The sequence below is a fragment of the Acinonyx jubatus genome, chromosome D1 (genome assembly GCF_027475565.1).
Source record: "Acinonyx jubatus isolate Ajub_Pintada_27869175 chromosome D1, VMU_Ajub_asm_v1.0, whole genome shotgun sequence".
NCBI lineage: Eukaryota > Metazoa > Chordata > Mammalia > Carnivora > Felidae > Acinonyx > Acinonyx jubatus.
In genome coordinates this window covers 41609641-41627497 of record NC_069390.1, presented here as the reverse complement: position 1 = coordinate 41627497, position 17857 = coordinate 41609641, and the positions used below count along the sequence as shown (strand labels likewise).

The 17857-nt window shown below is 45.4% G+C and overlaps 1 protein-coding gene across 9 annotated transcripts in view; it reads right to left on the bottom strand.

Moving 5' to 3' along the window:
* PLEKHA7 (pleckstrin homology domain containing A7) overlaps nucleotides 1-17857 on the bottom strand; it is a 219610-nt gene that overhangs the window by 166236 nt on the left and 35517 nt on the right. The gene's annotated exons all lie outside the window — the stretch shown is intronic.

Sequence of the window (17857 nt, the reverse complement as noted above, 5' to 3'; positions counted from 1 at the left end):
CGCCCCTTATACTCTTTTAAATAACGTTTATTGAGTGCCCATGATTGGACAATCACTGCCCTGAAAGACACAGGGAGATCAGGGAAAGCTTCCCAGAGGCTTGAGTTATGCCTTTGAAGGCTAAGGATTAAGTTGCCAGATGCACAAGAGAGGACAAAGAAAGAGCACTCTAGGCATATGAAAAAGCAATGAAATGATACACCTAGATTCTACTGCATTATATAGTCTCAGAGACAAGTCTTAAACCTAATCAGATAAACACCTTATTTTAGTTTATTGACTGAATGAAAGTAAAATTGAAGAAACGAGAAAAAGTTATAAGAAAGTTCTTTTTTGAGTGCTAATGTGACTGTAATCTAGAAGCCTTAAAGTTCTAAGATTTTGTGCAAAAAAATATATATATAAGAACAATTATGTACACCATCCCAATTTAAAAATTAAATAAGCTAGACCAAATGGTGAGAACCAGAGCTTTTCAGAATGTAATACACTAAGGCCCTGCAACACATCTGAAATATAAGATTTCATTTTATGCTCTACATACTTTTATACTGAAGTAAAAGAATTTCTACTGACAGAGTTTCCATGAGAACTCTTTCTTAATTAGCTTTTTAATGCTTGAATGAATGGCACTGCATTTATAGGCTATGATTTAAGCTACCGACCAAAGGAAAATTAACCTCGTTGATTGGACAATGTTTTTCTAGTTTGTGTTTATTTTTGTTGTTCAAATAAATGAAAAGTCTACTATTTACTCTGCAGGAAAATGTAAAGCAGATTTAGAAGGTGCTTATGTTCTTCTTTCCCTTCCCCCCTCAAGAAACTGGTAAGACAGGAATGTGCCAAATTGTACCAGGTTTCTAAAAGAATAATTCGGCCTTTATCATGATTAGAAAGTTGACTCAACAAACAGAAACTTATAGAAAGTTCAGACACTGACCCCTCAGACCCACAGGAAGCTAAACTGAATCAAGGAGTCAGAATAGAAGTTCAGAGCTTCACTGGGTGATAAGCAAACCTAAGACAAAGGAAATTCCACAAATTTAGAGAGAGTTGCAGAGTTTCCAGCCCTGTATATTTTGTTAATCAATAACAAATAATGAAATAAAATAAAAACATTACCATAAATGTTGTCTTCTCTAGCACTATCAAAGTGCAGAATAAAAAACTAACAATATAGGATGCTGTAGTTACTTGAAAGAGCACAAGAATCCTCCAAATAAATTTCTTTGAAAAAAACAAAACAACTTACAAGAGAATTAAATCTTAACTGCATACTTTACATTGCCTAATGCTTTATTTTTATACACATTATTTCATTTGAAAGTCAGTTTCTACAAATGTCAAAATAATTTTTATTTCCCTTATCAGATGCATTTTTTTTTAATTTACTTAAATATTTCCCAAATAACTGGTACATAAAAGCTCTATGCTAAGTAAGCACCCTGGAGAATACAAAGGGGAAAATCTAAACTCCTAACTATGGGCCTAGGTTGCAGCAGGTAAACACGGGACTTGTTGAATGAATGAATGAATGATGAGTGAGTGAGTGGAATGAAAGTTTTTGCCAGAATACTTTTCTTGTACCCATCAATACGGCAACTTCCTACCCATCCATCGTTTAAGGCCTGGTTCAAATGTTGCTTCCTACTGAACCTATCCCATGGAATGGATCCATGCCCACATCTTCTACCACACTCCTATTGCATTCTAGGCACATCCTCATGAGGACACTTGTTACATTACAGTTGTTTGTGTATCTGTTTGTCCCTACTGGACTGTGGCATCTTGACAGACCATGATTTACTCATCTTTGATTTCCCTAGCATTAATTGAAGTCAGTTGTTTACAGACTAATAGGGAAGATAACATATATACACTTAAGTTCAGAATCAATGAAGCTTAAAGAAAATTACTAATCTAGATAGAATTCTAAGGTTGTTTTTTTGTTTTTTTTTTCCCTCCAGGCCATGTCAAACATGAGCTAGCAGTTCGTAACATCCATAAAGAATAGAAAAGACTACTCCAAAAAACCCTACAATGGCAGGGGGTGGGAGGAAAGATGGGATTTTAAGGACTGCTCCTAGTTATCTAAAATGAAGACAGGCTTAGTGAGCCCACACAAGGGATTTAAAATGATTGGGACATGGTTAGAGAGCCAGTCACAGAAGAAAAAAAAAGGGGAGATTTTGGAGTCCATACACAGCAACTTAAAAATCAATGCAGGCAGTGGGGTGCCTGGGTGGCTCAGTAGGTTGAGCGTCCAACTTCGGCTCAGGTCATGATCTCATGGTTCATGGGTTTGAGCCCTGCGTCGGGCTCTGTGCTGACAGCTCAGAGCCTGGAGCCTGCTTCAGATTCTGTGACTCTCTCTCTCTGCCCCTCCCCTGCTCATGCTCGTTTGTGCGTGCTCTCTTGCTCTCTCTCAAAAATAAACAAACATTGGAACCACACCCAGTGATCTAGTTTGTAGAAGCATGTTCTTTTTGTGTATATCCTATAGGGACCAGGCAAACACATATATTCTATAGTCATAATAGAGCAGCTCAGAGGAGTGTGTACATGTGTGTGTGCATGCACACACAGAAGCATGTTGAATGCTCGCTCTGTACCAGCACTGTGCTAGGCTTGGAGAAAACAGTCATCAGTCGTGGCCCAATGATGGCAATTCTGAGGTGGGCACTAATGCCCAGGGCAAGTCAGAACTCACTTAAGTACAGACAACCTGATTCTAGAGAGGAACAGTGCCTTGCCCAAAGTCACACAGCTAAGTAATGGCACAACAAGGATTAGACTTCACATCAGTGTTCCTCCCTATCAGCTGGTTCTGGGACTCTCTCTCCTGAGCCACAGAACCAGCTAACCACCCTTCAATGATCCCAGGCTCACAATGCCACAGCAGGAGTCAAAGGCAGCTCATATTTTAGTAACACCTAATCCAGGTCTGTGATAGGATAAAGGAAATTGTGCCAGTCTTGAATTTTGCAGGAGATCTGAACCCTCTCCAGGAACCTGTTCCTGGCTGTACCCTTACCACAATGTCTCTACACAGGACATCTCACAGTCAGCCTTACCCTGGCACTTCCTGCCCCTAGAGAGACAAGCAGCAGCAAATCATTTTTACCTGAGGTCTCTGGCGATTACAAGTTCCACAAGCACCGGCCAGTCCTGTCAATGCCATCTAAAGCAGTTTAACCAGTCTCTGCAAAAGTTATGCTCCCTTGAAGAACAGAAAGATTCTGCAAAAACAGCCCAGATGATCCCAACAGAAGGTTTAAGTGCTGCCTTCATGCAACGTGAGGCATTATCACCTTGCAGGGTTTAAGGCAGTTACCCTGATTAAGGAACTGCTTTGATGCGAGAGATAAGACTTTCCAAAAAGCAAAAGAGGAGCCCAAAGGTTACAGGCAAGAATGTTTCAATCAAGGAGACCCGCCCCCCCAAAGAAGAAAGATTTTACTTCACAACACATTAAATTACATGGATATATTCAAGAATACATGTCCTCGCTAATTTGAAATACAAAAAGAGATTTACGCACAATGATGTTCAACACATTATTGCCTGTAGGCATCAAAAAACTACAAACCACCTCGGTGTCCAAAAGCAAGGGATTACATAAATTATGGTACATCCATATGACAGAATCCCAGCTCTGGAATGTGGAAGACCTGGGGCCTGTTCAAATAGATAAAAAGCATACCATGCAGCCATTGAAAACCATGTCTCCTATATGATTCCAGTTACATGAAATATCCAGAATAGACATATCTACAGAGACAGAAGGCAGATAAGTTGGTTGCCAGAGGCTGGGGGAAATGGGGAGAAACTGCCTAATGAGTGAGGAGTCTTACTTTGGAAGATGGAAATGTTTTGGAACTAGACAGAGATGGTGGTTGCACAACACTGTGAATGTACTAAACACCACTGAATTGTTCACTTTAAAATGGTTATTTTTAGGGGTGCCTGGGTGGCTCAGTCAGCTCAGTCGAAGCATCCAACTTCAGCTCAGGTCATGATCTCACAGTTCATGGGTTCGAGCCCCATGTTGGGCTCTGTGCTGACAGCTCAGAGCCTGGAGCCTCTGGATTCTGTGTCTCCCTCTCTCTGCCCCTCCTCCCCTGCTCACACTCTGTCTCTCTGTCTCTCAAAAATAAACATTAAAAAAAATTTTTTAATGGTTAATTTCACATTATGTAAATTTAAACCTAAATAATTTTTTTCAAAAACTATGTCTCAGGAAAACAGTGTGTCAAGACACACATTTGTGGGATATTTTTAAGTAAAAAGTGAAAAAAAAAGGATGTCTGTATATGCATGATCCCAATTTGTGGTGAGGGATATGTGTACAACCTTGCAGGAAAAAAAAAAAAAAAGACTGCCAATGTATGTATACAGTCACAAACAAAATGGGTGGCTCTGGATGGAGGAATAATCAGTGTAATTTTTACTTTTCATTCTGTGCTTTCCCTCTGTATTTCTCAAGTTTTCTACAATCAAATATGCATTGTTTCTGTAATAAGAAAAAGAACCATTCTGCAAGTGAAAGATATAGACATATATGGAGAGTGTAAGACATCAATAGTATTTTTAAATGCCCCCCCAAAATCTAGAATGAAATACGGTAAGATCTTGACTATCATTATCTTGCGGTGGTAGGATTATGGGTGACTTATTTTCTTCGTTGCTAATTCCTTAATGACACAGCAGCTGTAGCCAGAGAAAGAGTATGGAAAAGGAAGAGCGTGAAAGCTCACAGAAGCATAAGCTGTACCCATTACAAGAATGGAGATATCAAGGCTGTGGGTGGGTGCCCAAGCCGAGAGCTCCCTGTCATTACACTCAGGGACTGGCCACCAGCCACTGCACCCATTCCTACGTTCAGCCTGGCTTCCCTACCACCAGTGCCTGATTCGTTTCCAGTCTCAATACAGTGGGAACTGACAGAAATTATAAATAAACATGAAAACTGGAAAGAACATTCAGAGCCCATCTTGTTTGTGCCAAATTATCTCAGGAAACCGAAGAAAACACGTTTGTAAATGTTTAATAAAATTCACAGAGCCAAGAAAACCTGTCTACATGCTTGGGTTATCTTTTTCCAGGCTCAGCACCCCATGAGGGTGATGTCTTAGGGGGAGATGCCAGGCCAGTAGTTTAACCAAGTTTGAAAAACCAGGCCCAGTGGGGCCATGAGTAATAATATCAGGGCTGAATATCCCAGGTGGTAACAGACCAGAGTAATGAACCTGAATTGGCTCACTGAAACTGCAGTAGTATTGAAACCACCTCGGTTAGAAAGGGTCCTACAACAAAAGGCCCACTCAGTAGAAATCTAATCTGTGTTAATTAACATCCCCAAGAATGAAAACACTTCTTTATCAGCGTGCTGTTCCTGGCTTGAGCTCTCCCATAAAATGTGGCTCCAGGGTGGAGGGAGTGGAGGGTTCCCTCAGAGGCCAGAACCTCCAAATGGCTCACCCCAGGTCAAACCCAGGGGGGAGAGCCCAGATGACACCAACAGATTTTCAGAGCTGAAACCTACTGGCCCCAAGCAACCCACTGATGACCCAAGGATGGGTGATGGCCCCAACTCCCGTGCACACCACACCGCAGCCCTCCACGCTGCCACTCGAGCCACTATACACACACACACCCCTTCACATCCTCCCATGGCTCCACCAACCATACCCCTTGCTGTGAACTGTCCTTTCGTCCACCTTGGGCCACACGTCCTTTCATTTCCCGTGGCCTTTTCTCTCCGATGCTGACTCCTATTCCTTTTCATCCCAAATGCCCAAGCACTGGCAGCCCCCTGCTCCCATAGCCATCACAGCCCCAAGCACAACTCCTCCCCCCCAGGAGAGGCCAGCACAGCCCCCAAGTGTCTGGCACCCTGAGCAGGAGGCCCAGGGCCTGAGCTGGGCCAGGAAATATAAATGAAATGAGAAGCCCCTAAAGATCTAGATTCCACACTCCCCCCTGGATTTACTAGACGGTTGCAGGGACCTGTGAGCCAGGCACCATGAGAGTGAGAAACAGTCCCTGGTGAGGGGGGACAAGAGTGGGGAGAGAGGGACATGCACACCCATACGAGCAGAAACAAACGCTGCAGGAGCCCGCAAAAGGAGGGAAGAGCTTCCCTGGAAATCCCAGGAAGGCTCCTTGGCCTCTATGACTGACCCCTGTGGAGTACCTGGCACAGAAACTGGCGGGCAGTAGGTGCTAACTACAAACAGGTGATCACAGGGTCCAGCAGAGAAAGGGGACCCGCAGCCTAAGGTGATACTCCACCCACAGGCCCCTGCTCAGCCACAAGAGAGGTGCTTAAATAATAAATAATGACAACAACTGAGTAACAGCTACACCCTGCAGCTGAGGCCTCCAATGCCTCACTGCAGGAACGCTGTCGTGAGAGAATTTCACCCCCAACATACAGACAGGAGCACTGAGGCACACAGGGGGCTGGCCCAGGGTGGAAAGAAACTCTTACTCCAGTTACCGGCCAACTTAGGGAACCCAAACTTGTCCTCAAGCCTGGGTCTTCCTCTCATCACCTGTGTCCCCACCCCCCATGTCTCCGGTCCGTGCTCCCTAAGAACAAACCCAGCCAGCACCTCCCCCTTTCACCCCTCCAGAAAGCCCACCGTCAAGTGTGCCCTGGGGAGCTCTGGCTGAAGAGCCTGATTCTCTGAAACGTCTCTCTCCTCGTTTTCTGGCTACAGCTTTCTGCAAACCCAAAACACAAAGCCCTCAAGTTCTAGGAAAATCAGGTCATTCAGCAAAGTTTCCTCAGTGAGTCTCCCAAACTACCCCTGCCCTGAGTTTATTTCTCTGCCACTTACCAGGAAGACCAAGGCTCTTGAAGAAATGACAGAGTCTCAGCAACTCAGCCAGGCAGGGCTGCAGAACGGCCCCCAGCTCAAGGTGATCCTGATGCCGGCTTCATGCAGCTCATCAGACACGTCTCTGACAGGGAAGAGCACCCGCTTCTCACAGCTCCTCTGGCCCCCTCAACGGCACTGACCCTCCCTCTGCTTCCCTTGGCTGAGAACTCTGGAGAGTTTACAGTTACGGGCCACAGGCAACCGGAGAAGTGGCCCAGAAAAGAGGCCCTCAGCCCTGCACCACCCCTGGCCACGCCCAAAGGGGGGCATCCTAGCTGTTACTCCCCCAAAACAGGATCTGCAGGACACCTGTGGGAGGTCATGAGGACCCTCCTCACCTGTCTCTGACCCTGGCATCTTTGCTGGAAAGGGCAATGTTGTTTCAACCTTGGCGCTCAGAACTACCCTGACATCATCAAAGCCAGAGATAGGATTTTGGCAGAGCCAAGAGTGAGGAAGGTCATGCCAGCCCCACTGCATGTGGAGGACGGGGAAAAGGCCACAGACTTTTGAGTCAGATGGTCCTGAGATCACATTACATTTCTGCCGTTAATTAGCTATTTAGCATAGGCAAGTTGTTTATCTTTCTGAGCCTCAGTTTTCTCACCTGTACATTGGGAGCAGTAATACCTACCTTTTTGGTTCCTGTGAGTTAATATGAGTGAACACCTGTCAAAGGGTCTGCACATAGTATGTGGTCATTCTGGGCCCCCCCAAAAATGCACCAGATGGAAAGCAGAAGTCTGCATGCCAAAGTCACGCTGACACAAACCACCACTACAGAAGAGGAATGAGTGGGGGGAGGGGGCACAGGGCAATCTTCATTATGTCCTTTTTCCGAACCCCCCAGGAGGTTACAGGACTTGCACTGGGGTCCTGAGTCCCCATGCTGTGCCTCCGGCGAGGAGGCAGCCCTGTGGCTTTGGCAGAAAAGACTGGCTTACACATAGCTAGGGGCACAGGGTTCGGATCCCATCTTTACCTCTTGCTGGCTGGCGGGCCCTGGATGGAATATTTATCCTAAGTTTCCTCACTCGAAATGGGCATGATCACAGTGCACACTTCTCAAAGTTGTCATGAGGACATCTGTATGAAGACCCTCAGAGACAGGCCCAATACGCAGTAAATGCCCATCTTTCACTGCAGTTATTATCTTGTCCATGCAACATTCACTTCCTAAAATAATTCCAAGCCCTCTCTCCTGCAAGCTCAAATTCTACCCGTTACACACTGGCACCATGATATGTCCCTGGAACCAGTGTTTCTGAGACTCTCTCATGCACCCCCGGTCTAGCCAGTGCTCAAGAGCAACAAGAAAAAAATCACAGTGCCCAAGATATGGGGCTGGGCCACCGGAGCCTTGGGAACTAGGTGGTACCAAGGGGGCTTCTGAGGTTAAGGGCACCCATCCCCAGGAGAACCAAGGGCTAACAGACATTTTGGGAAAGCGAGTAGTGAGGAGCAGGGGCAGACACTGTGACCCATAGGGACAGTCATCACAGTACTTCTTGGCTTCAGGTTCCTCATGTGTAGAACAGGCAGCCTCCATGCCCCACCCCAGGGACCATGCATCATGGAAGACAAGGCCTTATTCTCTGGGAGGAGGGTGATGCTGTCCCTGTGCAGCTCCAGTACTGGGACAGGGGGTGGCAAAAATAGAAAAGCAGAGAAGCAAGCACCTGACCAAGCAGCCATACTTGGTATTTTCCAGATTTCAGCATCTTTTATTTTTAGAGGTATGTGTTCCAATTTGGTGGAGGGATCTTCAGGTTCCACGTACCGTGCTTAATTTAGGACTTTTTTTTTTCTCTTTTTTGGTGGTGGGGTAGGAGTTAAACAGCTTCTCTCAGCCACCCCTGGATTCTGAGCCCTAAATTTAACTCCAAAGGAACCTGTCTGCCCTACTTCATGATTCCAACCCTCAGAGGGAAACCATTACCCGCTTCTGAAAATCAGCTCTGACAAGGGAGCATCCAGACAGGTGTGTCCTCAATCACAGGTGCCGGGCTGCAGTACCAGAGCTGTCATCAGCTGACTGGGGAGAGGGTACAAGAAGGGGGACAAATGGACCTACTCCGTGGCCTAAATCTTGATGACCATTCCCCTGGGGGGCCTGGAGAGCTATTTGTACAGCCAGTCAGAATGGCCAGGGCGTGGTCACCGGTGTCTTATTCTAACAGCCTTAATGCCTGGCATGGGTGCCCACAGGGATAGGGACAGCCTGGCATCTGATCCACAGTTGCACCACATTCAGACAAAGGAACTAACCAGCCACCTGTCCTTCTACTCCAACCCGTAGCCCCCTCTCCTTGCTTCCTTCTCCTTTTTAAAACTTTTCTTAATTTATTAAATTCACAACGTTGTGCAATCGTCACCACTCTTTATTTCTAAAACTTTTTCATTACCCCAAATAGAAACACTATAACCATTAGTAGCAATAACACCCATTCCTCCCTCCCCCCAGGCCCTGGTAACTTCTAATCTTTTTGTTTCTATGTATTTGACTACTCTAGGTACCTCATACAAGTGGAATGTTATAATATTTGTTCTTTTCTGCTTGGTTTATTTCATTTAGCAGAATGTCTTCGAGGTACATCCACGTCATAGCATGTGTCTGAATTTCCTTCCTTTTCCTTATGGCCAAACAATATTTCACTGCATGTATATACTACATTTTGTTTATCCATTCATCTGTGGATGGATACTTGGTTACTTCTACCTTTTGGCTATTGAAAAGTCTCTGCTTTCAATTCCTTTGAGTATATACCTGAAAGTTGAATTGCTAGATCATGTGGTTAATCATTTAGATTTTTGAGAAACCGCCAAACTGTTTTCCACAGTGGCTGCACCATTTACTTCCCACCAGCAGCGCATAAGAATCCCATCTTCTCCACATCCTCGCCAATCCTTGGGCTGTACCCAAGCCCGGGAAATGGCCTTTCCCTCGTACCCTAGAATGACCTGCAAGCTGTTGGACTGATTGAGGGGCTCAGGAGTAACAGCAAAGGACTACAGCCAGAGCAGCAGCTAGAAGAGGTTTCCCCTTGGTTCCAATTTAGTAAAATTCTAACCAAAAACCATGAGGGCTGCAAGGCTGCTTCTGAAAATCAAAGCACCTAAAAATGCAGGGTCCAGCTAGATGTGCCCTCTGTCACAGGGCACCACAGCAGCAGAGCATTGATCAGATAACTGGGGAGGGACACTAGGGGGCTCCAAAGTAGGATGCACTCAACATTGAAGTGCTCAATATGACCTACTGCAGTTCAGGAAGAACATATTAGAACATCTATTCATGGTTTGTTTTTTTTTATATCATCCTTTTAAGTGTGTATGTGTGTGTCTTATAGGTCCATTAGCACAGCAGTTTGTGTATATAATTTATAAACATATAAAGTTTATACATATATGTATACATATATATACATAAGTATACATATATTAGGGTACATGCTAATCTATTAGTGAGATATACGTGATAAAAAAGTTTGGAGACTCCTACCTTGGACCAACCTCTCCCTTTGTTGCCATTTTTCCCTTCTGATTTTTATATAGTATACCGATGGTCATGATAATGATAACGGGGGGACAAACTCACAAAACCCACCACTGCAAACCCCTCAGAGCCTGACACTTCTCTATGCCAACTCATCTTTCAGGGGCTCCTACACCAGAAGGAAGTGAGAGACAGCTGTCTTTAGACAGTGGAGCCGTGGGGGAGGGAGAATGGAAGCATTTTTTTTTTCCTCCCTGAGGCACTTACTCCATTCCAGTTCAAAGCCCAAAACAGAGAGGTTTATAGCCTAGAAGTTAAGAACTCAGCTTTTGAATCAGAGAGATTTGTGGGTAAGTGGTGGTATCACCATTAACTTCTGTGCAAATTAGTTAATCCCTCTTGATCTTGATTTTCTCATCATGATGATACTAGCACCTACCTCATAAGGTGGCTGTGGGGAGTAAATGAGGCCATCAACATGAAGCACTAGGGCAACGCCTGCTTGGCGTATATGAGGTCTTTTAATAACACAGGTAGGATGTTATTACATGAGGATGCACAAGACACAAGAAGAGAACTCTGCATGAGGCTGGGGAGCTAGGACAGAGTCCGGGGCAGGAGCGGAGGGAGGCACTGGGTGTGTGTGTGTGTGTGTGTGTGTGTGTGTGTGTGTGTGTGTGTGTGCGCGCGCGCGCACGCACATTTCATACAGCTGTAAGAAACCACCCCATGCATTCCACAAATATGCACTGAGCAATCACTAGTGTCAGGCACTTTGAGGGATGCAGGCACAAGCCAAGCAGAGCCCACTCTCTGAGCTCATTTCCGGGTGCCACACTGTGACCCACAAGCCCACGGGGGCACCAGAAAGAGACAGCAAGGTACAAGGACATCTGGAATCAGTAGCCACGGTGTGAAAGTGAAGTTGGGAGCCTAAGCTTAGAGAGGACCTGACTGAGATCCAGGGACGCTAACAAAAGGTACCAATCTCCTACAGTAACACACACCACTCAGAATCCAAGAGGAGTCTTTGTTTCAATTTCCCTAAATTTTCCATTCAGAGATTTTTTTTTTTTTTTAACCTGTTCTCTTTTCCAGAGTAAACTCTGCAGAAGGACTTTGTCATCGCAGATACTGGAGCAGAAACTCCACTCCCAGCTTTATTCCTTCAGCCAGCCCCACCCTTGTCGGGCCAAGAGGGTTTTATTGCTCTTGTGTGGCTGGAGCTTCTGTCTGCACAGGATTGGGGGCTCACTGCTCTGCCTCAGCCACTTCGACTGGGCTTTCCCACCGTGGGAAAAGCTGCCCCAACTTACAGCTTCACAAAGTGCTGAAATGGCTTCCTGGTTCATCTACAATAGACTGCATAGGAAATTATTTCTCAGGGACAGGAAGCCCAGCATCAGAGCCTCCTAGAAAGGCCACCAACAAGAACATGGCCCCTGAAACCCTCCCAGTCAGCACAAAACCACTTATTCCAACAGAAACATGGAAATCATTCCAGGACACGCATGCTCTGGATGTCCTATTTTTTAAATTCCTTACCTTGTTATTTTTGTTTTTTTTTTTAATTGGCTGTGAAAGTTCAGCTCAACAGCTTACCAGGTACATTATTAACCGGCAAACACTTCTTTGACTTTGCTAGTTAAAGTTTAGAAAAGAACATTCCCATTAACATATAATTTCTCCAGCAACTCCACGAACAGCCCAGAGAGCATTTCATCAGGGCAAACCTCAACTAGCAACTTCCTCCTCTCCCCCACTCAGAGTATTCAAACTGGTTTCTGTTCTTCTGGAGCAGACAGGTAAGCAAAATTCAAATAGACCCTCGGCTGGGTATCTGAGATCTGGGCAGTGCTGATCAAGGACAAATGCTAAATACACTCTAAACGTACAGCTCTCCACCAGGCTGGGGAAGGAGAAGGGAGAAAACAGCTCTGCCTGATGCCATAAGACCCTCCATTCCTGAGGTCCACCCACAAGTCACCTCCTGCCAGGGAGCCCAAGGGGCCCATGGGACCCTGAATGCAGAAAAGTACAGCCCACCGGCTGTCACTTCTTCCTCACCTCCCTCCACTCATTTCTCTCCTCCAGTGCAAAAGTGCTCTGCAAACCAGGTTCCTCTGGGGTGACAGGCCAGGAACCCAGAACGAGCCCCAGATAAGCACTTGTCTTACATCCTCCAGGTGCCAGGAGTGATTTAGGCACCTCCATTAGACACACAGACTTGCCAGCTTGCTGCCTCAATCCTCTCCTCAGCAGCCAACCTCAGCTTCGGACTCTGGACCCTTCATTAAACCTGTAAGAGGGGCTCATCCAAATATGAGGAAGTTGGTCCTGGTCTAACCAACCTCCCACTTCCCTTGGGGTGAAATGGGTCTCAAGGCATCTCCCTCAAGGAAGGAGAGGGAGGGAGGGAGACAGAGAGACAGAGACAAAGGGAAAGAGAGAGGATGAACAGACAGAACCCCACTCAGCCCACACCAAAACCAAAAGTCCAGCTGGGATCTGGTGCAGGCAGTGGGACAGAGGGCTACTAGGAAGTCACAGGAAGTCACCTGGATGGCAAGAGGACAGGCTGCCAAAGTACTGAGTGGTTTGGAAAACCCACCTTGAGGTGAGGAGACCCCAGGCACCCCTAATGCTCACCCTCAGAGAGACCTGCCTCCCTCTCTTCCCAGCAACCAAAAGGGGAACTGCTCACAGACTCAGATCTAGACACAAAGGCCCCACCAGACCCGCTGGGCCACACAGAAAAGGCCATTTTCCAGTGTCATTCCTGCCCAACTCTCAGGCAAGCCAGTGCCTAGATTAGGCCCCCTGCCTGCCACTGCCTATGGACTGAAGACCTTCTAGGGCAAGGCTCCCCCCACTGCCCTCTGTTCTCCAGGTCCCTCCGGATGCTGCTGTCCAACTCTGCTTCTGCCCAGCCATCTGGGGTGGTTCGTCCTATGCTGTGTCAGATTAGTGCAACACACTGCCAGAACTGCTGCACGCCCAGCCGTCTTCTCTGAAGGGCCGCTTTGTGTTTCTTGCTTGCAAAGGAAGAAAACTGTTTTTGCAGCTGAACAATAGTGTGGAGCTTTCGGTAGAGCCACAGAGGCCAAAAGCCACTCAGCATGCCACCCCCTCACCATCAAGAATGCCTGCATGCAGGAGGCTGGCACAATCAACCTATAACCTCAACAAGGCTCACAGGGACTTCCAATCCCCTGCTTGCCACCCTACACCACTGAAGAGTTCTCAGGAAACTGCTAGTGCCTGGCAGCCTTTGGAAATGGACTTATGCTTTCTCTAGTATACCGCCCATACCCACCCACACCAACAAGTTCTTGATATCTAATCTGGATCCTCCCTACTTCAACTTAAGTCCATCTGGGCCTTCAGTAGGAAAGCAGACTCCCTGATGCCCTTCTTGGCAAGCTCTAACTTACCATGAAGCAGAAGGCTGACCTCATAAGTCACAACAACAACAAAAACTGTAGAGGTTTGGGGGGGTGGTGGAAGGAGGTAGGAGAAGACTCTGGCTCTTTAAATGCAGCTGATGGCCTGGAGATACTGCATTCCCTCATCTCCTCCCCCTCCCCGCTACATGTCAATCACGTCTATCACCTGACTTCAGAGTACACTGAGCTGGAAGGAGACCAGTATGCCACCTGACAGATTTAGGGCTAAAGGGTCTCAACAGGCTGATTCTCTGGACCCAATACAGCCATATGAAATCTGACAGGGATAAGCTTAAAAATGTAAATTTGAGTCCAAAATATCCCAGCAGTAATAGTACAAGAGGGGAGAGAGACGCTGAACAGCAGCATTTGACATAACATGACTACACATTAATAGGGAACCTATTTTGATTTTAGGTTACATTAATACAAGTATAATGTCAACAAAAACAGAGATGGTGATTCTACTCTCTTCTAAGCTGGCCAGACACCACCTAGCATACAGTGCTCAGTCCTACATATCACAGTATAATAGGCATGCATTGTTTACATACTTTTCTTCAGTGACACTCCCCACATTGTCAGGTTGCAGCTGTCGGCTACCCAAGGGGTACTCATCCAAGGGGGAGCCCAGAATCCAATTAGGGTCAATCAAAATCTTCCCTAAGAAGTGATATACAGAGCCTAGGAGAGTAAGCACCTCTCTTCCTTGGCAAAAGTGTTAATAGAATTGAAAGATGGAGAAAAAGCAAAGCCCTCAAAGTCCCTGTGACCTCTGGGGTCCAACAGTGCAAAGGCCAGATCAGATCAACCCTTGGAGTTTCCAGTTACTAGAACTGATACATTTCCTTTTCTGTTTAAGCTACTTTGAGCTGGGTTTCTGTCACTTCCAACCTGAAGTACAGATTAATACACACTTTAAGAGGATTACCAATAAAGTACAGTATGTCCAGAGATTTACCAAAGACAGTGAATAAATGAAAAACCATGTTTCATGAGCAAACAAGGATGATTTAACTCAGAAAAGGGCACATTTATGGCCACATGGGAGCCTCTCTGAATAGTTAAGAAAGAAACTTGTTCTGTGTGGGGCCAGAGAGCAGACCCATGACATGGGTGGAAGTTACAGAACGTGCAATTTCTGGAAAGTCTGAAGAGTACAACAAAACTGATAAACCTGAATCCATCCCCTATTGTATTCGTTCTAACTCACTGGATTAAAGCGATTCCCTTTATCATTCCAAAGTACTTCCTTATTATGACAAACTGCAACTTCTATAAACCTCAGCTTCCAATCTACACAATGGAGATAAAAATCTCTCCCAAACAAGCTTTAGAGAGTTATTTCAGGGAACAAAAGAGAAAATGTAAATGGAGAGTGAATGATGTCCTAGGACACATCAATGACTCTTCCAAGATTTTATCTGAAGGAAACGACCAGAGATGTTCATAAAGGCAAGGAAGGGGGGTGTTTATAACAGCATCATGCATAATAATGAAAAAAAAACTGGAAACTATTGTCCAAGATTTGAGGATCACTCGTGAAAAACTAGATCCTATAGAAGAACAATTAATGATGAGAGAAAGGTCTACAAAAGATCAGTGAAAGATACAAGAATCAATACCACATGTACAACACAATCCCAAGTTTACAAAAGTTTATGATACATTTGCAAAGAAAAAGATAGAAAAAATGTTAACAATGACTACCCTTGAAAGATTATAAATATTTTTTTTTCCTTTGGGCTTTTCTCTATTTTCCCAGTTATACAACAAATACATATTCTTGTTAAAATCAGTAATAAGTTATATATACTATCAATGCTATAAAGTGTTTTACCAATTGTAAGAGCTATGGAAACAAAGCAATGTGGCCCTTGAACAGGTCTCCCTTCCACATTTGTCTTTTTAGCTCTCAACACAGCAATTAGTTGATTATAGAATGTCTAATTTTTTAAATAGAAACAGATGAAGACAGTAAGGAAAATGCTGGATTCTTACAAAAAAAAAACAAACTCAAAATCCTATGTGTCTCCTAGGCAAGTAAATTTTCTTCCCAATAAAATGAGGAGTGTAATAGTATTGCTTTGTATGAATGTAGATTTAAACATTCATTAAGAACCTCCAAATGCCAGCCTGTTTCATAATTTTCTTTTCTCTACTAAGGTGCAGGGAACACTTTCCATATCATTAGTTAATATTTTACAGCACTGTTTTAAATGGATGCATAGTAATTCACTGTATGATTATTATCGCCAATGAGTAGTAGGAGTTTTTTGTTTGATTTGATTTCTGATATAGAAATAGTTAATCTCCCTAGCAACCCTTTGAGCTTAGGTGTTCCAAGTGTAGGACTATAGAATATAATCAATAAACGTAAGCTGTTGTTACTGTCATACTCACGATTACTATTACTACCCAGGTTCCAGTGAGATATCCAAGTTCAATCCAATATTTTAGGTTTTTGAAAATGTTTCTCTGGAAGCCAGGAAAAATGCAGATAGAGGAATATTTTTAAATCTGGCCTCCTTGTTTTCCAAACACCCCCAAGCACTGTGATGAATGGACATTAACATACCAATACATATGTGCTGTTACTGAGCAACTAATTTTCATAAATGCCTGAAAAATTAGAAACCTTCTGGCCAGTAGCCATACACCTTGCTGTAATAAAACAAATGGTTTCCCAAAGAGGCATAGACCCCAAGGCCTGTAGCAAATCCAGGGACCTCGATGGGTCTGTGGGACAAAAGTGGACTGTGGACTAGCAGTGAAAAGAGAGAGGTTCCGCTCTGAATGGAAGCAGAACAGAAGGTTCTCACCTACAGCCTGTGTGCTGGACTAATGGGCACATCTGTCCTGGAACTTACACTGAGCACCTTATGCCAGGCCCTGTGCCTTGTTGTGCTTTCAACAAACTCATGTTTCCTCCTCCCAACGATCCCGTGGTGTTAATATTCCCCAGTCCCATCCCTCAAGATAAGGACTCAGTGAAGTTAAGTGACTTCTTGGAGTCTCACAGCCAGTAAAGGGTATGGCTGGGGCTGCAGCCCACTCTGTTTGCCTGCAAAGTCCAAGACTTCCCATGTTGGTGCTCTGCCCTCTAGTTACTCAACCAGGGTCTTCCTCCCCAACCACTGTGAGTATCAAACAGGCAAGGCCTTGCTCCTCTGGGTGAGTCCCCACAAGGCCTGGGCCACTCAGGCCCAGGGAGGCAGGCGTGCATGCAGCCCCTGCCTGAGGGCGCCTGCAGCCCCTGCCTGAGGGGGGTGGGCTGGCCCACAAGCAGACAGAGTGAGGCATACTGACTGAAAGACTCCAAGAAGTTACCTCCCCTCACTGAGCCAGAGGTCCTGCACCTCTGAGATTGGGTCTTGTCCCTAAGGCACTTAAAAAGAGACCTGAGGCCACAGCTATACCAGGGGCTGTTTGGCTCAAGCCCCAAGGTTCAAAGGAAAGCCACTGGAGTTTCTCTGGATGTGTGGTCTTCTGAAGTGAGTGAGATTTTGTCCCCACCACCTGAGCCTTCAGAAACAAGCCCTGGAAATAAGCTGTCAAACCTTGGGCAACTGGTAAAGATCTGAGCCCAGCCAAAGCCTCTCTGAACTTCTGATTTCAATTGACCCACAGAGGAAGCAAAGGTGCTCTTCTGTGGCTTGCTCTGTTTGAAACATTTTCCCTGTTCCATTTCTAATGTCCTCCCTATCCCCCTCTTCTCCTCCAGCCCCTTCTCCTAGCTAAGGGGCAGAAACCAGGCTGGAAAGACTGGCTGATCCAGGGAGAGGAGCCAGCATGGTGTGGGGCCGGAGCACTGAGAAGCACAGAGATTTACAGGAATGTGCTGTGCAGCTCACAGGAATTCCCCCAACCTCTGAAATGTCCCATTGTTTAACTCATCTCTAAATTAAGGGGGTTGGACTAGATGCTTCTAAAACCCCACCCCTCCAGTAAAGCTCTGTCCTGGAATTTCCTCTATAAGATCTCATCTGTAGTGAGAAGCGATGTTTTCACTCTAGTGGAACAAACAGGCT